At 36.8% G+C, this 7,472-nt stretch overlaps 1 long non-coding RNA gene across 1 annotated transcript; it reads left to right on the forward strand.

Moving 5' to 3' along the window:
• The first annotated feature begins 5,295 nt into the window (after nt 1–5,295).
• LOC136283551 (uncharacterized) lies at nt 5,296–7,257 on the forward strand. Its single transcript, XR_010718831.1, has 3 exons — nt 5,296–5,975; nt 6,329–6,638; nt 6,733–7,257. It is a non-coding gene; the product is annotated as an uncharacterized lncRNA (long non-coding RNA).
• Nucleotides 7,258–7,472: the final 215 nt, after the last annotated feature.

Consider the following 7,472-nt stretch of genomic DNA (forward strand, 5'->3'; position numbering starts at 1 on the left):
TTTGAGGGGAAGGTCAGTCAATTTTCCAGAGGTCTATGTTAGCATTTAAGTGATGCGCGACGAAAGAAACTGATTACTTGAGTCGTTCAGTAGTTTCCTGATTATCTACGTCACAATGACTTAAGTAAGACATGACTCGACGTGAGCGAGGAAAACTGCATCCAAGTTAACTGTTTTGAGGAGATTGAAGTTGAGGAGATATTTTTGAGATTTTTAAAACTGGAAGCGCTAGCGTACTTACTTCCTTTGAACTGGGTTATGCACATCTACTCAGTCGACTCAAACACAAACATTGCAAAGCTATCAAGTTCCGAAGACCTTTAAATTGCTCTGAATGTGGTATTTCTCTTAACATCTTAGACTGAATAATCGTATTGAGATATATATGAAGAATCTAGGAAAAGAGTAATTCTAGTTCTGTTTAAGACGAGTGTCGAAAGGTCGCATGGTCGATGAGGTTGGCATATTGCAGACCGTTGATAGCAAAACTTCAGAGAAATTCTCGTCTTTTCATGTGAAGCGGGAGGAAAAAAACCCGGGTCAATTTCTCATGTCAGCGATAAATCTTAATATAAGTCATTACTGAGATCATTGAGATCATTTTGAGTTTGACGTACTGGTCGAATCACATTCTTGAGACGGCTAACCTTGGTATGCCAAACGCGAAAACAAATTTCTTAATTCTCTAGAAACATCGGAGTTCCCAGCAGGAACAAACTACTCCAGGAATGTTCACTGGGCAAAGGAAGTTTATAGCCAAAAAGCCTGTTGTTTTTCTTACTTTTCCCGTGATTTCATAATTACACCGCAAAAAGTAGTTTCCCATTTTCAGTTAAAAACTCTTATTTTTAAGAGTAAAACTCTTAAATGGCTGTCCGTGGGTTGAGTCATTCTCTCTTAAGTTGAGGGTGAAAACCCTTAGTCAGGTAGAGTAAAACGATATTACTAGGGTTTATGGCCTTGCCTTGAGCTTAATTAAGGCTGTTAACTAACTTGGTCAACAACTGTTCACCAAATTTAAAAGATCTAAAGATATTTGATCAAGTGTCACTTAATCAAATTTAAGAGAAGAATTTCCTCATTAAGTAGGCTGTAAACCTAAGTGCAGGAAATAGCCTAGCCCAGATTAAGTGTCACACCCATACAATGATGTGACAATAAGCCTTTGTTAATGGATATATCCCCTAGTTTAAGGGGATACCCCCTTTTTCTAAAGACTATGCACTTCAGTCAAAGGAAGCCCTCTTGTTAAAAAAGGAATGTTTTGTTCATTGCTTGCTAACATTTTGGGAAGTTAAAATGCAAATGTTTGTGATGGTATAAAAAAAGAGGTGAATGCTTCAAAAATCTATTAATCTACAAGGAAAAATCCAAGCAAAATAAAAATTGCACACCATGGAATGAAAAACAACAATTTTTACTTTTGTCTTGAATGATAACAAGACTTACACAGCAATAGTTTTTAAAATTTAAAAAATTCCAAGACTGTCATTTCAACTTTTGGTTGGAACCAACCTCAGCAATCATTATATAAAATTGTACATCTATCATTATGAACATCAAAGGCTCTTGATTAAGCCTATAACTATATCAAGACCAACAATAAGTACAACAACATCAGTTAGGGCTAGTTTACACCTGGTCCAGCAACACTGATTGAATCTGGAGAATAGAGTTCAAACTTAACTTCCAGAATCACCACAACATACTATGTTAGCTCTAAGGCAATAAAAAATTTGGATGATTCCAATCACTACCACTAAATTTGAGCCTCTGATTGCATCTGTGCTGTAAACTAGCTCTACTATAAAACAGCTATATATTTGTATGTATATAATTTAAATTACTTGTGAGTATCTCAAACAATATCAAGTTGATATGAACATAAAGCTGTAAAAGGAGCTTTGAACATGAAGTTGCTTTCAAAGCAAGTCTAAAAATTGAAGTTATGGTGTGACACTCATGCATTCTCTCAATTAAGTTGAATGCAATAGTGTATCTTTATCAACAGGGACTTCTCTGATACTACTCTACTCAGAGTAAGTTGGCAAAAACCAAATAGGGTATGATTGAATTGACTTGTGGTAGCTTATTGATGACTGTGGTGCACAAAGGAGCTTATGATCTCCTAAAACAAACTTTTGTAGATAAAAATAAATGTTTCTGAATCTTTGTGGGTATTCAAGGTGGTAAATTTAATACAGGGCAAGAAGTTGAATTAAACAGTGGCCTAATGTATTCTCACTTTTGGTAACTTGACAGTATAAATGTTCTCCAATCATAAGACTGTATGGGCTGTTTGGATTATCATCTCCACTGTCTTTATCATCATGGACTAGAATGTTTGGCTCTTTTGCTGCAGACAAATATGTTGGACTTTCCTTGAAGTAAAATGCAAAGAAGGACATGATTCACAGGGAGACATTTCTAATTATTGCTCTTTAAAGTACAACCAGCTAAACTTTGTACACTCAGTTTTCATAAAGAAACATATACTAGGAATGCAATTTTACCTCAGAGGACGTCAGCTTGACAAAAGGAGAATGACTTTGAGCAGCTCCTTTTTTCTTTTTACAGACTGTTGGAAATACTTTACTGAAGTTATTCAGCACATCAGTATCTACAAAATGCAAAAATTAACAACAAATTATTTTGTTAGATGCAACAAATATTACTACAAAAGGAAAGCTAACACTGCTGCCATGTTGCATAAATCAACATTGTCACACTGCAACAATTAAACATGATTAAATGGTCTGCTATAAACACAGACATCAGACAGAGGGGCTAAGTAAAACAAAGACCTCAGTGGAGAGATGACATGCTCCCAGTCAAAAAGTTCAAAGCATTTTTGGACTGTCACCCTTTTTTCATTGTTACTTTATCTGACAGACCTGAAAGAATGTCTTTAACACTTTAGACAGACAGGAATTTGTTGTCACAATACTGTAAACTAGCCAGAAATATTCTGGCAAATTTTTTTATTTTTATACACCATGAAATTTGTTGTGGTACTTTACCTGTGACTTCCTGCTCAGCAATATTGAACCTCTGAGAGAGAAATGCTTTTAATTTGACAACTTGCCTTCTCCAGTTAGAAAGCATTTGTTCTACTTGTCCTGTAACTTTCTTTTTGAATTTTAAAATTCTTTCTAATTCCTCTTCTACCTGGAAAGCTAAAGAAAACAATAAGAAAATAGTTTTCAGGATTTCTATTTTTTTTTTTGTATCAAACATACATGTAAGTGTCAGTAATGGGTCATGTGGTAAACAGCTTATGGCATTTGAAGGACCATAAAAACAGGTCATGATCATTCATTTTGAAATAGTCATTTCTAAAACACAAATGGAAAACATATATTACATGTATGCCTCTTGACTGACCTAATCACAAAAGTATTTTATCAGCCTTGTGTACTCATTATGAGTTAGATAACTAGCATACAGTAACTCAGTGTACCTGATATCCATTAGCAAGAATAGGATATTTTGTCAAGGTCTCCCTAACTCTTGTCCTGACATCAAGTTGTTTAATGAGAATTCTATACTTGACGAACTCAGCAGTCATCAGTTCTTTCACTACCTCCTCATTTGGTGAATTTTTCTTTCACTCTTCCTCTGTGCCTTTCCAAACTAGTATTATCATCCACATTTATAGGAGTTCCTTCAGAGGATAGACAGATAACAAAATTTCCTGACCCTTATCATTTAACATTGTGGATGGTAATTACATAAAATGCAAAATTTTACTAATTAATGTTCCAGAAGTTTTCAGTACGTTCAGCCAAAATAAAGATTTGAAAGGACCTGTGTTTTGCTCAACAAGAAAAATTATTTCCAGCACTGTCAGATGACTGACTTACCTTCATCTGTTTCCAGAGTCTTCTGCTTTTTAGCCTCAAGTTGAAAATGATCACCTTCCACAGACTTGCACTTATCCTAGTAGCACTTATTTTCTAGCACTCTTCTAAGTTTTTCTGCAAGCACTCCCTTAGAGGCAATGACAGTAAAGCAAATAGCTTTGCATGCAGGAACATTAATTCTAATGAAGATTTAGATATATGAAAATTCACATATTTGCACTGCGGTGGAAAGATGAAATTAGAAGATCCTCGCAGCTAAGAACACTACTGAAACTAGTAGTTGTAAGTAGGACCTGAAAAAAATTTCAGGCCCGTACGGGATTTGAACCCATGACCTCTGCGATACCTGTATCTGCACCGGTATCGCAGAGGTCATGGGTTCAAATCCCGTACGGGCCTGAAATTTTTTTCAGGTCCTACTTACAACTACTAGTTTCAGTAGTGTTCTTAGCTGCGAGGATCTTCTAATTTCATTAATTCTAATATTGAGATTGTTTTTAAAGACCTACTGTAAATACTGCAACACAAGTTTTACACCTACCCATTCATTGAAAGATTTGGCAAAGATGCCCAGGGGATTAGCTGTCTTCAGCCCAGGATACTTCAAGCAGTAAGTCCAGGCAACCCACTCAATGGTCTTTTTGGATGGCTAAGGTTCTCTACTTCAATATGATCAGCTACCTGTCTAACAACCCTTTTCATCACATCAGGTGGCACTGAACCTGGCTTTTTACACTCTTTCAAAGTCTGATCAATTTTTTTCCCAAACTTATTGGGTAGTTCAAAGTCTGTAGGTAAATCAACAGGTTTATATAAACACGTGTTAGAATTTACAGCTTGTTTTGGACCTCCTTCCCCAAGGACAGTTTCTGAACAACAAAGAGATCATATTGAGAGAGATCTGAAACTAGAGTTGAAATTTCCACTTGAAACACTGTAAGTACTTGGGCTTGACGCCATTGGAGATGATCTATGCGATGACATTGTGACTGAAAACTGATCAGTTCCAGTGCTGCTGCGTGTTTCCTCGTCTGGAAGGTCCTCTTGTCTCCTCTAAAATCACAGAATTACCAAATGAATAATAATTCTCACTAATTAGTAAGTGAAAAGTGTCTCTCAGGAACACATCGTTTATGCACTCACAGGACATTTTTCTAGTTCTGTTTTTTTTCTAGTTCTGTTTAACAAAACAGTAAGGCGACATACTATTCAATACAATTCTTACCTTCTAAGCATTGTGTTAGCGTTTTTGGTAACCCAACTTCTTGAAGTTTTTTCGCCAAATCTGATGGTGAAAGTGTCAACAATTCTTCTCTCCGCAAGCCCGATGGAAAAAAAAAAAATGTACGCGATCTTGAAATCGAGGCTGTCAAGATCTTGGTCCAAGTCTCCTTCTGAAGAATTGAGAGCGAGGCTCCCGAAAATGTGGACATGTATGCTTCTTTCGTGCGTATTCAGCGCAATATCTTTGCGAATTTTGTTCACTCACCTGAATTTAGTACACTCAGACGACGAATTTCAAGTTACCTGTGGTCTCGGGGACTCACCAGGTTGCCAAAAAGTTTTCCTTAAGTACAACAGTTTTTACAAACACTTTCGTAGAAAGCACGACGATGTATACAAAGGTCACATCCTTCCTCCAGTCCACGGGAATTACTTTATCGTGCCAACTGAACAAGGAAACGAGGACAGTTTGCAACACTCAGCTGATTTGACTGTGGAGGAAGCCGACGAATCTGGAGAGTTAGCTACTGTTCATGAAACGGGCATCGATCCAAATGAGTTGGATGACCAGATGAAAAGTAACAGTGTGCCGGGAAGGGGGGAGGAGGGGCGTGCTGCTCGAATGATTTACAAGTGAGATTGTTTGTTGTTGTTTTTTGGCATGAGAGAGGAATACGGACTACCTCAAAGTGCTCTTAAATCTGTTATGAGCTATACTACGCAAATCTGCTAGGACAATGTGTTGTTAGCTGGCCAAAGAGTCAAGAGGAAATTGGAAAACAGAGTTGATATTAGTGACTGTTTAGACTTAAGTGATTTCCCTCATTTAAACGCTGCCACAGCAATTGGCTAAGAAATCAATATATCAACCAACACTTCAATGTTGTGGTATGTACTTTTGAGGACTAATTAAGAGTAATTAATAGTTAGCACTCTCTGCTTGCCTCCTAAATATTCAGCAAACTGTTTGTTTTTGAGACCTTTGTTGCTTTAAAAAAAGTAATGGTCATTCTGTTTATTATTTATACATGTATTTTCCACATCCAAGAGTACTCTCACTGGTATATAGGTCATTAAATACAAAACATTATTGAGAACTATTAATAATGGAGAACAAGAAACTGAAGGGAGACAGTTATGGAAAAAAAAATATGAAAGAATGAGCATTGAAATGCGATGAGTTTCTCAGTTCTAAAAATATAAATGACCTGGAATGATTTTCATAATCTATTTTGTTGTAGCAACCAGTACAGAGGACTCTTGGAACAACACTTTCAAGGACCAGAGGACATGGCAGAAAAAAGAATCATCAGTTGTTGAAGAAGCACACCTATTGTTTTATTCCTCTCATTAAGAACTTGGAAGCTTTATTGTCTGATAAAGAGTTGAGAAAAGCACTGTTGCAGTCTAACTATAATCGATCTGATAGCAAACTGGAATTTCTTTAGGATGGTGTAGTCCAATCACCCTCTCTTTGCTATTGATGGAAACACATTAGGGCTTATCCTGTATAGTGATGAAATAGAACGGTGTAATGCTGTGGGCACTAGGGTAAAGAAACACAAGCTTTTATTGTTTTACTACTTGGTAAGTAACTTGCCCAAAAAATATTGCAGTGTTCTTGATGCAATCAATCTTTTTGCAGTGGTGAAGTCTGAGGATATTGCTACCTATGGGTTTGACATCATTCTTGAACCCTTCCTGAATGACTTGAAGCAACACAGCATGCCAGATGGGTATCCAATCAATTTGAAGGATGGTGAGACAATATGTATGAGAGCATCTTTGGTGGCATATGTAGCAGATAATCCAACTGCTCACAAAGCTATTGGTTTGAAGGAATCAGTGGGTTGTGCCCTCAGAAAGTGCAGGTTTTGTAATGCTGATAATAATGCCATGCAAAATGGATTCAGAGAGGAAGATTTTGAGGCATAAACACTCAAGAAGCATTTAGAGCAATGTAGTGTGATCAGTGGAGCCACTCAGACCCTTGAGGACCACTACAGAACCAGTCATGGTATTAACAGGAAAAGTATCCTCACTGACTTTCCACACTTCGATATGTTTAAACAAACTCCTCCAGATGTTATGCATGTTCTCTTAGAGGGAGTTCCACCCCTAACATTACAAGCTCTTATAAAACATTATATTGACACTAAAGTAACCAATCTTGCAACAATAAACAGTGCCATTCAAAGTATCCCATATAGTTACATGGAAATAACTGATAAGCCCAACTATATATGTGAAAAAGATCTCCATGGTTCTACAACTCTGAATCAAGATGCAGCAAAATGTTGTTTACTCTTTCGCATTTTTCTGTTTGTTGTTGGAGACAGTATTAACTTTTCTGACAGCCACTGGGAACTATACATTTTGTTAAGT

This window comes from Pocillopora verrucosa, chromosome 9 (genome assembly GCF_036669915.1).
Source record: "Pocillopora verrucosa isolate sample1 chromosome 9, ASM3666991v2, whole genome shotgun sequence".
NCBI lineage: Eukaryota > Metazoa > Cnidaria > Anthozoa > Scleractinia > Pocilloporidae > Pocillopora > Pocillopora verrucosa.